We start from the raw sequence: 14,818 nt of genomic DNA on the forward strand, positions 1-14,818 counted from the left end.
TTGAAGAAATGAATACACTGAAGTAGACTAAAATGAAATGATGGAAGTAAAATAGAATTTGAAGAAAATTACACAAAAGTAAAAAATATAGTAGAAAAAATTAAAGAAAAAAGTATTTTTTTAATTAAAAAAATTTTTTTAATGTTTAGTTAGAGAGAGAGCATGAGCAGGGAAGGGGCAGAGAGAGAGGGAGACATAGAATCCGAAGCAGGCTAAGAAAATATTTTTAATAACAATTGAAAATAAAAATGATTTTTTCTCTTTCTGTATTCAAGAAAAAGAAAAGAAATGAAAAAATTTAAAAAAAAAGAAAGAAAATTGAATAGATGGACCAGTGAACAGACTGAAATACGACTGAAATTACTTCATTTTCCTTAGAAAATGGTGAAGTGGTTTATAGTCTATAAGCTAAGCAGGTGGAGAGACTTACGTTCCTGAAGAGCAAGGTTGGCCCAGTTGGGCAGGGCTTAGTGTAATGGTTCCATTCTCCACTAGATGGCGCTGCTTACCTTACTGAGGTGGATTTTTGCGGGGCCTGTAGGTGCCTATGTGCATGCGCGGGAGTGGTGAAAATGGTGTCACCGAGATACCCAGTCTCTGAACTCTGTTCTCCCCGATCAGCAGTCACACACCCATCCTTTGTTTTTGGCTTCCAGCCACTGCCCGCTTTTACACAGTCCGTGACCAAGCCCCAGGCAGCACCTTCCTCCTGAGTTTCGTCTCAGATGCGGCTGTTTTTCCGACCTCTTACTTCTGAGGGACTGCGGCTTTGACCCGTTCTGCCCCTTGGCAGGATGGTCTCACCAAGCAATGGCCACATGCTGGCCACACCCAGGAACGTTTTTGCAGGACCATGCTGCTGTTGATTCTCAGAGGCTGCAGCCAGGTGCCAGTCTGCCCCAGAAAAAGTTTGCAAGATAGTGTAGCAGCAGCATTAAAGGGATTATGGAAAATCACAACACACATCTGGCACCAGGCTTCACCCTTAACAACCTTGTTCCAGCACCAGTGAATGTGGTTGTTCTCCTGGGTCCACTGGGGCCTTGCCTTTGGGTGACCTACACAGCCTCTACCAGGTGTCCCTCCAGCAGAGGAACCGCCTCTCCCTGTGTGGCTTGAAGAACTCCGGATTCCACTCTGCTCCTGGGGATTCACCCTTCCCACCAGAGCACCACCAGGTATTGTGCTGTGGAGTTTCAGACTCTGTGCTCCCCCTGTTTATAGTCTTAATGGAATTTAAACTCTTTCCTTTCTCCTTTCTCCCTTTTAAGTTCAGTCCCTGTGGCTGTTTCCACTTTTCCACTTTCAGGAGAGTTCTGAATCTTAAGCAAATTTATTTTCTAGTAGACATCAGTTTGTAAAGAAATAGTTTATAAAATTAAACATAATTAATGATTTTATTATATCAAAAGCAGATTTCTACTTGGTCAATTGGAATATAATTAGCTTATTATACAATAACTTTAATGGTGTAAGAATTCCACTTAGTGATTTAATAATGCATGTTTTGTTTGTTCAATGATAAGAAGCTAAATGTTTGACAAAAAAGAGAAAAGAAAAAGAATCCTAACTTCGCACCTAAATATTTATTTGCTTAAAGTTGGATCTTTCATTTTCAGCTTGTGTGATTTATACTCTTTGAGAGCATGGAAACCATTAATGCCAAGCATGATTAGTTTTCAATCCCTTTTTCCCTTCTAGCCTGATGATGTGCTCTATTTCCTTTAATTATGGTATGATGACTGGTTACTTGCACTGTTGCTGTTATGAACTGAGTTAACCTCTTGGCCTTTTATAACTGATAATCTGTCTTTTTGCCTCTCAAATGTGTTTTTCCTCTGTATATAGCACTTAGGATTTATCATGGTGCTTATTTATTTATGTAGTTATTTTTTGCAAAGTATGAAATACAGCATAGGAATGCCATCAACTTGTATAAAACACTTTTACCTCTACCTACTAAATACTAGCACAAGACACCACAAAGCAGTATAACACATGTAGGGCAAATAGCATATTAAATAACCCATAGTATAGAATCTAGATTTTTGAGACAGAAACTATTACAAATTTATTCAAACATGGAAACACTTTTTTCTTGTTTTTCTTTCAAATTTAACCTACATAACACTATAGGTTGAGTCAAATTTATGAGTCACTTAAAACTTCTACATTTTTAAATTTTATAGTCTTCAATTCGTAAATAGCCTGTTATGAAACAGTTTTTTTTAAAGTTAATGTTTATTTATTTTTGAGGGGGAGGCAGAAAGAGAGGGGACAGAGGATCTGAAGAAGTCTCTTCACTGTCAGCAGGAGCCCGATGTGGGGCTCAAACTCATGAACTATGAGATCATGACCTGAGCCGAAATCAAAGTTGGACTCTTAAATGACTGAGCCACCCAGGCACCCAATGAAACACTTTTTATAAGGAAGCTATGCTTTTATAACACTCCTGGACTTTTAGCATAAATAGAAGGAACTCTAAATTCCCAAGAGTTTAGAAATTTCCTCCATCAATATATTTCTACTCTTCCCGTCTGGTTTTAATGTTCCCTTAAAAATGAACCACATTAATGACTGAAATAGGACACAAAGGATTTTGAACAGCTTGTACTTCCCTGTGATAGTATTTTAAATAATATGAAGCATCTTGTACTTATTACAGAGATATCAGGCTCACAACTCTTTAGAGGAAAAAAGTATAAGGATAGACTGCCCCAGAAAGGCTACTTAATGAAATGCAGCATCTTCTTGAGGATCGTGTATAACTAAACAAGCTGATAGAACTGAATATAGTATATTTTTAAGTGTAATATGTCAATAAGTGTGTATGCAAAGTATATACATATATGTGTATGTGTGAATGCCAGTGTAATATCTTAAACAAAATAATAAATTTTTTAGTAACCTATCAGTGAACACACTAATAGTACGTGTATAATTTTGTCATTGATGTGAGGTTGAGGGCAAAGAATAATTAGATTGGCGTGGTGTTTCCTCCTGATTCAGGATTTGTAGGGTCCTTAGAGAACATTGGTAACAACCTTTCAAAAGTACTGATTATAAAGTGAGATGCTCTGCATATTAACTACAGGTTTTTACCCAAGAGGGTATGGGAAAAAATCTAACACTATTAAACAGAATGGAGGGAAGCCAAGAATGCTTTAGGGGTGGAGAGTCAAGCAATTGTCTTTGAATATAATGATTAAGATGCACTTGGGCTGAAGCAAGTGAAGTTGCTGACATTACAAGGCAGAAACAATGATGAAATCAACTATATCATCCCTCATTTAACAATTTACTAGTTCTCTACATGGAGATCTCTACTATTGATCTCTACTATTGATCTATAAAGACTAAGGACTGTTTATACTTAAGACTAAGTTTTAAGAATAAAGACTAACTTAGAAAGAAGTATAATGATAAAGAGATAAGGCACATACAAAGCTGCTTATCAGCACTAATCATCAGGAAAATGCAAATCAAAACCATGATGAGATATCATCTCTAACTTGTTAGAATGGCTATTATCAAATAACAAGAGATAGAAAGTATCATCAAGAATGTAGAGAAATTGGAATCCTGTACACTGTTGGTAGCAATATAAAATGGTATAGCTTCTAAGGAAAACAGTGTTATGGTTCCTCGAAAAATTAAAAGTAGAACTACCATATTATCCAGCAATCCCATTGCTGAGTACATATCCAAAAAATTGAAATCAGGATCTTGAAGAACTGTTTGCATACCTATGTTCATTGTAACATTATTCATAATAGCTAAGATATGGGAGCAACTTAAAAGTCTATTGACGGTAGATAAAGAAAATATATTACATACAATGGAATACTTTTAAGCTTTTAAAAAGAAGGACATACTGCCATATGTGACAACATGGATGAAACTGGAAGACATTATGCTAAATGAAATAAGCCTGCCATTGAAGGGCAATACTATATGATATCCTCTATAGGAGGTATCTAAAATAGTCAAATTCACAGAATCAGAGACTAGAATGGTGGTTACCAGAAGTTGGGAGGGTGGGTCAATGTGGAGTTGCTGTTCAAAGGATAAACTATTCCACTTATGCAAGATGAATAAGTTATAGGCATCTGCTGTAGAACATTGTGCCTATATTTTAAAATGCTGTATTTTTTTATATATTGAATTTTTTTATATATGAATATAATTTTTTTTTTGTTTTCTTTGGAGAAATATTGCAATGTTGGCCATTCCAAGGTATTAGCTATCATATGTCTCATATATGGTCAGGAAAGACATGACCAGTTTAGGATCTGGAATAAATGTATTTTTGGACATCTTTCACTAACTCTCTGAGTCTCTCTATGTGATCCTTTTTGCTGAGAGGCTTTAGGGTAACTGAACTTCTTAGATGTTGGCTTAGGGTTTCCAAAGCATGTGGTGTATGCAAGAGAAGCCAGGTGAAAAGTGTATCTATCTATCTATCTATCTATCTATCTATCTATTTTGAGAGAGAGAGACAGAGACAGAGACAGAGAGGAGAAGGGGCAGAGAGAGGGAAAGAAAGAACCCTAAATGGGCTCCACACTGTCAGCACAGAGCCCAACACAGGGCTCAATCTCACAAACTGTGAGATCATAATCTGAGCCATAACCAGAAGTCTGTTGTTTAACTAACTGAACCACCGAGGCACTCCTGTTTTTTTGTTTTTGTTTTTGTTTTTGTTTTTTGTTTTTGTTTTTGTGATGACCTAGACTCAACAACTAGGAAATGTTGCATCAGCCACATTATCATTAAGGAAGTCACAAAAGTTCACCCAGCCTCAAGGGGAGAATACATAGAACTCACATCTTGCTGTGGGAGTGGTGAGACTCTCAGGAACATGCCTCTCAAGAAGTGCAAATAACTATTATTTGGGGGAAAATTCTGTTGAGAGTTAAATAATGGTGACTATAATTGTGTAGTTCTAAAAAGTACCATCTTCCTGGTTCTGCTATCCTGAAGCAAGGAATTAATACAAAACATTGGACCAAGTTGATGATACTTCTAAAGTTGTAGGCTTTTGAAGTTTCCTTTCATTAAAGAGACTTTAAGGAATTGAAAAAAAATATAAATGGAACTAAGAATGAGCTCACATTAAACATTATTTATAACCAGTAGCCATCAGCAAGCATATTATGATGAAACACATTCTATCCACAATAACAATGAAAAACCGTAAGTATTTGGAAAAGATCATAATACAAAATATATGGTACTCAAATAATCAACCCACACATGTTCCCTGGAAAATATAAAAGACTTAAGTAAAGCAATAAAGAGATTTCTGGAATGAGGAACCTGAACATTATAAAGATATCACCTCATGCTAAACTGTTCAGAGATTACTGCAACTCCAACAAAACTTCGTGTTGGATATTAATTTTAACTTGAAACAACTAGTAGTGAATGCAAATAGAAAAAGGATAAAGGTAGATAGGAAAGAAATTTATTAAAAATATATTTCTTACTATCCTGCCAAACTGTCAAAACCTGATGGGATACTGGTCATCTAACTGTGTCTAGCAGATATTTTCAGTGCAATGGCCAGAAAGAGATGCTGTCTACAGCTCGTAGAAATGGTAGCCTGGAAGAGTAACTGAGGGTAGTAAAAAAGGACGCGGTTAATTAACAGATCTAAGAACAATTATGAAGCTATACATTTAAAAGTGAAGTTCATTTAAACACCAAGATGCTTGTAAAAATAATCTCAAAATTGTTTTTCACATGAATGCTCCTAGGATTTCCTATCAGTGTGTTGGCAGCATGCCTTAGAATTAGGTCCTCTTGGGTTAACAGTGTAATACTGATCAGAATATATATGTATCAACCCAAGCATCACCTCTTTTAGGACACAACCTCTTGAGATCCACAAATTGGGTTATTTGGACTCCTTTCCATTAAGTTAGCACATGAATATACACGTATTTTTGCATGAATCAAACAGTAATGTGTGTTTGTTCTCCCCTGTCAAAACACTCTGACATCTTTGGGAGCAGAGGCTATTTTTTTCAAAAATTGCTTTCACTAGTATATCCCAATGCCCAGCAGAGTGTCTGAAATAAAATATGAACTAAATAAATTCATATTCTGTTAAATATATGCATGAATGGGTAAACAGTAAGGGATTATCATTTCCTGGTTCTGGTGGTGGACCTAATATAAACTTACATTTCATCCTTACAGTAGGATTTAATCATACATTTTGTTATCTCATTTTAAGAAAAAGAAAGCTTAGTTATGCTAATTAGCTGATTAAAGTCATTCGAGTTTCAACTTTGAGGTGATTTGGGTTTTAGGCACATTATTTAAAAGAATTGTTGATAACATGGATAAGCAGGAATTGAACAGATAATCTTCCCCAAACAGATTTCAAGTTATAAAAAATGAACAAATAATAAAGTAGAAATTCCAGATTAAAGAGAGTGAAAGGTAATATTTATTAAATAATATTAGAAATACTGACTGGAAATTTGAGAAGATGAATTAACTTAAATAATTATTTTACACCATTCAAGAAAAATAAATTTCAATTTGATTAAAGATTATATTTTAAAACAAATAAGCAAATACAATTAAAATAAATGCTGTATGTCTCAGATGCTAGGATGAGGAGGTGTTGGAAACTGAAAGTGATAGAAATTATAAAGGAAAATATAAGCAGTCTTTTATTATCTGTTCTAATTTTATGATTTTAGAAAATAAAAACTATTACAAAAAATGTATAATTATAAACATGTTGGTGCAAAGATGCCAAAAAGAGAATTTGTTCTTTTTATAAAGTATATAATTTAGATCCGTCAGTAAGTTCTTGGGAGAGAAGTTGTACTTGAAAAGGTATAAATTTAAAGTCCAGTAAAGAAAGGTTTCAAAACGATGTTAAGTGAGGAAAAGCATGGAACTTCAATAGTGTGCAGATGTGTGAAGTAGTCGGGAAACCAAGTCATTGGTGTTAAATGAAATGCCATGGCCCAATTTAAAACGTTCTTGTCTTCTTTATTAAGAGGCTTAGATTATTCTTTAGACCAGAGGAAAGGATATTATGAATCTTATAAATACAAACAACTAGTTGCATATGCAAAACAATTAACATGAAGACAAATGAAATCAGAAAAATAAAAATAAAAAAATCCTATAAGGAAAATGAATGTAAAGAAAACTATGTCAAAATAAAAGATAAAACGGTGTCTGTAATTAAACACAAAATGTATTTCTGAGAATCTGTATAACATCATCTATTATCTGTGGAATATAGATAGGAGGGAGGACACATTACCAATATTTTTTCAAGTGTATCCTTGAATACTATTCAAATAGTCTGTGTATTTTGATAACCAGATAAATGAAACATGAAGACATTTTCCCTGTAAATAAGAGATACTATTGTTATCAGTTCATTTATCAACTCAAGTTCTTGTAAGCAGTCAAAGCAGAAAATCTATTTCTCTCTTGTGTGAGCCATACTCCTTCTACTTCTGTCTTACTTTTGGCTGAAGTCTCTGCAAATTCATTTGAAAAATTGGGTTGTCTGTTTCACACTTCAATTCTGTGGCTGCTGCTATAAAAGGACAGGTAATTTGCTCAGGGGAACAGTGTAATCTGTAGCAGCACTTGTCATACTAATGGCTAATTCAGAAAACCATAAATGCTTCAAACAAGAGTCTCATATATATACATATGTATTTATGTATATTCATTTACTTATATGTCATCATTAAGAGTAAGTGAAATAGGGAACATACACCCAAAGTTTGTAATAAATCCCATTTGATATTCTGACAAAATATCCCATGGCTTTCACTTGTCCCTCATATTTCTCTTGGGTCACATTTCTTACATTATGTCCAGAGATGAAGATATGTATGTAGCAACTCTATTGGAAATTCTCTTGGGATCAACACATGTGGAGTTACCAAAGAGGGAAAATTAGGTAGATAGTGGAGCAGTGATGCATTACAACGAAGACCTCATTGATGGCATAGGCAATTCTAGAACTGGTATGGTTTTTCATAGTTCTCCATCCCCAAAGGAATCATTCTAGGCTTTCTGTGCTACGTGGACTAATCTTTGGATGTAGGTGGCTCCTAAAGTGGGAGTGTGACTTTGGGTAAATCAGCTCCCTTCTACTGAACACAGTATCTCAAGAAGGACTCAGCTAAGAGATATTAGCAGCACTCACTCCCAAGAGCTGGGGGAATGAATATCTCAGTCCCAAAGGGAGGTTCTGAGTCCATTGACTGCAGTCCACCTTTTGTGACTCATGGATTCATTTGCTTCATACAAGGAGTTCTGGAAACCTCTCTTCCAGTATTCTGGTCGATCTCTTTTCCTCAACAAACCTACGAAGGGAGGATGAGTGAGACTAACTATAACCCATGCCTCTAAACCTGTTCTTAAAGACACAGTTGATATTCATCATTTGCTTCTTATATTATCCATTCTAAAATCCCTTTACCCTCAGCTAGCATTTCTGCTGATTTTGGTGACTTCTTTAACAGCATGACCCAGAATCTCTCCCCTGATTGGTCTGAACCTCTGATCCCTAGGCCTTTCTCAGTCCAAGGCTGAGGCGCTTACAAATTTACCATGAAAATAAGGCAAAGCAGTTCCAAGAGATCAGTAAGTACATAATTAGGATACTAATTTTTGCCTGCCCCTGATGTAGCCTGCCTGTAACAATAGCCTGCCTGCCAGGATGGTGATTTTTCTTTAAACTTTGCTTGAAGTTATCAAATGGCAGCTTTAAGTATAGGGGGACACTTCCTGTGCCCCTGGTGAATTCTCTATCTGGTACTGGAATCTGTAATCCTTTAGAGTTCAGTGTTGTGAAATAAGGCACAAATTCTCTGAAATGAATCACTGAGTATGATGATAAATGGAGACACTCCCTTTTTTTAATATGCAATTTATTGTCAAATTGGTTAATGGAGACACTCCTACTCCTTCCCTTGGTCCCTATTCCCTAGAAAAACAACATCACATCATGATCATTAATTAAGGGGACACACCGTGTCCTGGAGGACAGCACTTCACTGCTGCATGGTATTGTCTCTAACAGGGCAGCACAGTTGAACCTTAAAAAGGCCATTAAAAAAAAAGCATTTTCTTACTCTATCAGGCTGATATTCTGGGGTGTGCTGAACATGTTTGAACCAACAGATCCCAGAGTCATGTATCTATGGCTGCAGGGTTTTTTTGTTTTGTTTTGTTTTTTGTTTTTTTGTTTTTTTGCTATAAAATAGATCTTTATATTATGAGGGATATCTGTAATTGGGAATGTCATGAGGGATTCTATGTTAATAGATAAAGCTTTCTGTTGGACTTTGGTTAATGGTGCTGGCTAAAGTCTTGTGGACAGGAAAGACAAACCATTAGTGGAAAATGTGTTGCACTCCTATAAAGCAATTATACAGTCCCTAAGGAAGAGTGTGGTGGCAGCTGCTAAGTTGGCTAGTCATACTTCTAGAGATTCAGGTGGTAAGGAGACCAGTTCAAAAAAATTTAGACACTTCATTCATTACTCATGTTGTAGCAGGTGACATAGGTTCCATTTGACCTACAAATCTCACTGGGGCAATGTGGGTGGGGGCCCAGGTGGATGCTGTGCACACAGTGGGCCTGCATCACAATTAAGGAATGGCAAGCTTAGAAATCACTCATTCTTAGAAGAGAGCTGCTGGCAAATCTGCCTATCTTTCTCTTCAGAGAGAGACATTATCCTTGTTATACTTTAATGTAAAAAGATATTCTCTGGGAAGGGAAGAGACATTCTCTATCCTCTGAAAGGTAAATGAATCTGAGAATTGGGTGCTAATCTTTAGGCACAAAGAAAGATGAGAGATTCATGGAGAATTGTTTCTCACCAAATACAATATTGGCTTTATTGCATTATCTTGGCCAAAGTTGCAGTAACAGAAGCTTTTACTTGCCAATCTCTACTGTGCCAACTCTTTCTTCCCTGGCCAAGGAACCAATATGGGAGTTATGATAATCATCAAATATATCTACGCCAATTATACATTTAGAGTTTGTGTCGCAAGTGGACCCACTGTGAGTTGTAACTGAACCAAATCTCCATTAATTATCTGGTCCCCATGCATCGCCCATCTATATGAGAGGACTTGAAAATGCTTTGAATCCATAGATACCAATGTAAAGTTGGATCCTGTGTCCTTGAAATATCTGGATATGCTTCTTTCTCCAATGCAAGGTTAACTAAATATGGGGTTGTAGCTATCATTGTGGAAGTAATGAGGAATATATCCCTGTGCACATTTATGATGTCCTCTGTGTTAAATTTGGTTTTCTCAGACCACTACTAGCTTAGGTCAGATTTCCTAGGAAATGAATTTTGAGAAGGAAATTTGAATCAGGAGCATAACTGAACCCACAACATAGCCTTAGCCTTTAGCATCAACAACTGGAGAATTGTTGGAAGTCATCTTTAGCACAGGGAAAATGCACTAGTTTCTCATTGTTGCTATTACAAATTACCACACATTTAGTAGCTTAAAACTTATAAGCTTAAAAAGTTTATTCTTTTACAGTTCTCAAGATGAGAAGTCCTAAAATGGGTCACAAGGGTCACATTTTTTTTTCCTGGAGGTTCTAGGGGAGAATTGGTTTTCTTACAGTTTCTAGCTTATACAGGCAACCTATATTCCATGTCTCATGGTCTCTTTATCCATCTTCAAAGCTAGAAACGTGGTATCTTCAAATTAGTATGCTGTTTCTATTATTACAATGCCATCTGTATCTATGATCCTCCTACTGCCCTTTTATAAGGGCCCTTGTGATCAGATTGGGCCCTCTCAGATAATCCAGAGCAATGGTCCCTTCTCAAGACCCTTAACCTTATCACATCCACAAAGTTCTTTTTGCCATTTAAGGTAACATATCTGTAGGTTCTGGGGATTAGGATATAGACATCTTTGCTAGGCCATTATTCAGCGTGTCACAGTCTACCCTCTGATATCTTCAATGTACAAGACATGAAAGTGTTGACAATTAATGATATTTTCTTTGACGTCCTTAATATTAGAGAAGGAATAGAATGGTCTCTGAGACACAAAGACAATTTCCTTACAAGATTAAGTAATAATGATTCTCAAAATGTGGTTTAGTGACACACAATTCTTTAAACTGGTGATACTTATTACTGATTTAGCCCTGAACCATTTATATTTAATCATTACAGCTTCTGCAAATGTTTCACGAAATATTTAGTACAGATATGGTTTTCACATGGTGGTTGTTTTCAAATTGTTTTTATTTTTGAGCTTTTACAATAATATTCTAGAATTTTTGAATTTCCTATTAATGACAAATGGCTAATTGCATTTAAATTACTTTTTCTTATTGCATTTGTGCCTCTTTTCCTGTGTACAGTTAAAAAAAAGCCTTACACTTTTATTTTATGGATGATAAAACATATTATGAAACATTAGAATAAACAGAATTAGTTAAATAAAAGTGTATTTGGGGGTGGGTGTTTATTTTGTAAGGTTAAGCTTTTTCTACAATCCCCTAATTGTTAGTTAGCTTTTTTATTTCAAGTTTTAACTGTTATAAGTACTAAATTTTTAAAAAGCTTAAACAATGTCCAAAGAAGTGAGAAATTCATTTTAAAGAAGTTTCCAAAATTTAAGCACTATGTTTCTTTCCTTCTTTATTTTTCTCTATTTTTATTTTTTGATAGAGAGAAGGGCAGGGAGAGAGAGAGACAGAGACAGAGACAGAGACAGAGAGAGAATATCTTAAGCAGGCTCTGCACCCAGCACAGAGCCTGATGCGGGGCTGAAGCTAATGACCGTGAGCTCACCACCTGAGCAGAAATCAAGAGTTGGACGCTTAACCGACTGAGCCATCCAGGCACCCCTTAAGTACTACATTTATAATCATCCTCTATTCTGCACCATCGCAGAATGAGGCAATAGATTCTCCATGTGAGATACTCCTAGAAGACCACATTGCCCTTGTGATATGTTGCAGTGATATATGCAAAATATACTGCAGGTGAGAGGCATGTGGATTAACGGATGGTCTTATATGTTGATATTGATAACACCTTTGGTCTTTATCTCAAAGTCAAAGACAGCTTATAGATCCAGGAATTTGGTGAACTTCATGCATATAGTCATGTCCCTAGGTTTAATATTTGACTCTTTAATTACACAAACTAGAAATATTTGTTTCTTTTAGCATTTTGATTAAATCTGATGTTAAAGAGGTGGCCCTGATAACATTTAAAGTTGTGTTAGAAAAAAAAAAAAAGACTTAATTTTCTATTGTGTGGCTGAGAGAATATCTAGAATTCTAGTCACTGGGAAAATAGTGAAAACACAAATCTAAACTCAAACGAATACACATACACTTGCCATATTTTTTTTTACTTTTAAAAATACTCTTTATTATAGAAATATTAAAACATAAAAATAGAATGGCATGATGAACCCTAATGTACCTATAACCTAGCTTAATAATTAAGAATACATTGCCAATCTTGTTGCATTTATCTGCCTTCCCTCACAATTTTTACTGAAGAATTGTAAAGCAAATCCCATATTCTTACTTTCAATGAGAAATACATTATTATCCTTACTTTATAAATGGTATGGTTACATATGTCACCTTCAGAACATGTAGCCTCAAAATTTTAGGAAAGAAATATAATGAAATTCAAACTCTTTTAAATACAAGGTTCAAATTTTTTAAATGATCATAGGGAACTACATTATAGAATATGCATTATTTTGGTATTTTAAAGTTTTTGTTTTAAGAATTTTTGTTTTTATTTTAGAGAGAGAGTGCAAGCAGGGGAGAGGTGTAGAGGGAGACAGAATCTTAAGCAGGCTCCACTCTCAGTATGGAGCCCAACACGGGGCTCGACATGGGGCTAGATCCCATGATGCTGGGATCATTACCTGAACCCAAATCAAGAGTCAGGCACTTAACCTACTGGGCAATCCAGGCTCCCCTAGAATATACGTTATTTTGTGTCTGCTTAGAAATTCAGCCTAACCTTGTGTTTTAACACTTTTAGTAGTTAGATAATCAAGGCTTGTAATGATTTTAAAGTAATATAGTAAATATCCTCCATATTTTTTCACATGACCTGGTGTTTATGGCATTGTTGCATTTTAGGACCAGTTCTACTAATACTATAAAAGTATTCTTTCATGGTTTGGTATACTAACCTATTCAGGAATTGAATGACTTAAAAGAGACAGTTTGTGTATGGAGGTTTTTCTTGGCAACAAATTCATACAGGTGGCTATATGGTTCTGGTAGGAGAGATAAAACTCGAAGAAGCAAATGGAAAATAAAGGCATTTCAGTGAGTCATTTTGTGAGCACATGCTACATACAAGGCATCATGCTCGTTTCTGAGGAAATTTGTTGTCAAGGAGTTTATAATCTGGGATAAAAGGAGATAAGTAAATCCGGGATTAAAAGGCATAGAGTATATTCAGGTGCTACAGAGTTAACAGATAAGGTGTGTTGTTATTCAGATGGCTGGTCAGGGAAGAGTTGAGGAAGCAAGAAGGATGGATGAGGTTGCACACAGGCAGAGACAACAAGCATGTGATGAAAGATGTAGTTGATGATTCCAAAATGACTAGAATCAAGGCAGAAGATGTGTTTCACACAGAATTTGGTCTGACAGATGTAGAATTATGCAATCTGTGCCTGATCTGAAATGTGGAGGAGGACAGTGTGTAGGCATGGGAGTGTCACTGGGAAAATTGACCAGGGGACCAAAACAAATGAAAATTTGGGCAAAATATCTGAACGTCATACTACAAATGTCTACCATTTTAAAAATGTATATCAAATTAATTCCCAAAGAGAAAGGAAAGCCTAGGAGTGCAGCTTTTCAATTCCCTTCAAGAGAAGACACCCAAAGGAGCTGGACTTTTCTAGCAACACTGGCCTATGTTCAAGTGTCAGAGGGTCTTTTCTTAACTCAAATGACAACCTTCTCCTGGCCATTGTTCCAAATCTGAATGCATTCATAGTGAATTAATCACTTAGCTAATAATAATCTCTTTGAAATGGAAAATGGAACATCCTTACAGTCGATATTTCAAAAATAAGAGTTGGTTGTTTTGCTTCATGAATATTAATACAATTTGAATCTTTCAACTTTGTGTCCCATGTGAGACACAATAGCATCCTTCCTTTCCCTTTGCATCCTCATGTGTCAAAGGACTTTAAAAAATAAATCTCTCATTGCCATCATCAAAACTCTATGAACACCAGCAGGCAAGAAAAGAACTATAGCACATATTGTAAGCGCAGAATAATTTAGGGGATGACTTGTCTTAAAACAATTTAAAACACAAATATTAGTCACAGTCACCTACTTGTCAGTGTCTATGTTACAAAGTTCTGTTTGTCTCCTCATAAAACCATAATTTATAATTGTACCATGACTTAATGTCATGACTTAAATAAATATAATTTTGCGGGGAAAAAAGTTTGTCATTTTCTTAAAATTAATAATATTATTTTCCACGTCTCGGTAATTTGACTTGTAGAAAAATAGGCAAAGTGTGTCCTTTGGTAGTACATGAAAGATTTCTTCCTTTGCTGGCTGTAGTATACATTTTTGTCTCCACACTGAGAAACCAACAGATTTTTACAGTTTGTTTTTTTTTTTTTTTTACTTCATGAAGTTATTTATGGAGCAGTTGTAAGCTTCTAACAAGAGTCCCATTTTTAGTGGCTCATAGGGAATCATGGGTTATTTTCCTGATGGACAAGAAAAAATCTAATGAGGAGAGCTATGACTCTAAAAT

Source organism: Panthera onca, chromosome C1, assembly GCF_046562875.1.
Source record: "Panthera onca isolate mPanOnc1 chromosome C1, mPanOnc1 haplotype 2, whole genome shotgun sequence".
Classification (NCBI taxonomy): Eukaryota; Metazoa; Chordata; class Mammalia; order Carnivora; family Felidae; genus Panthera; species Panthera onca.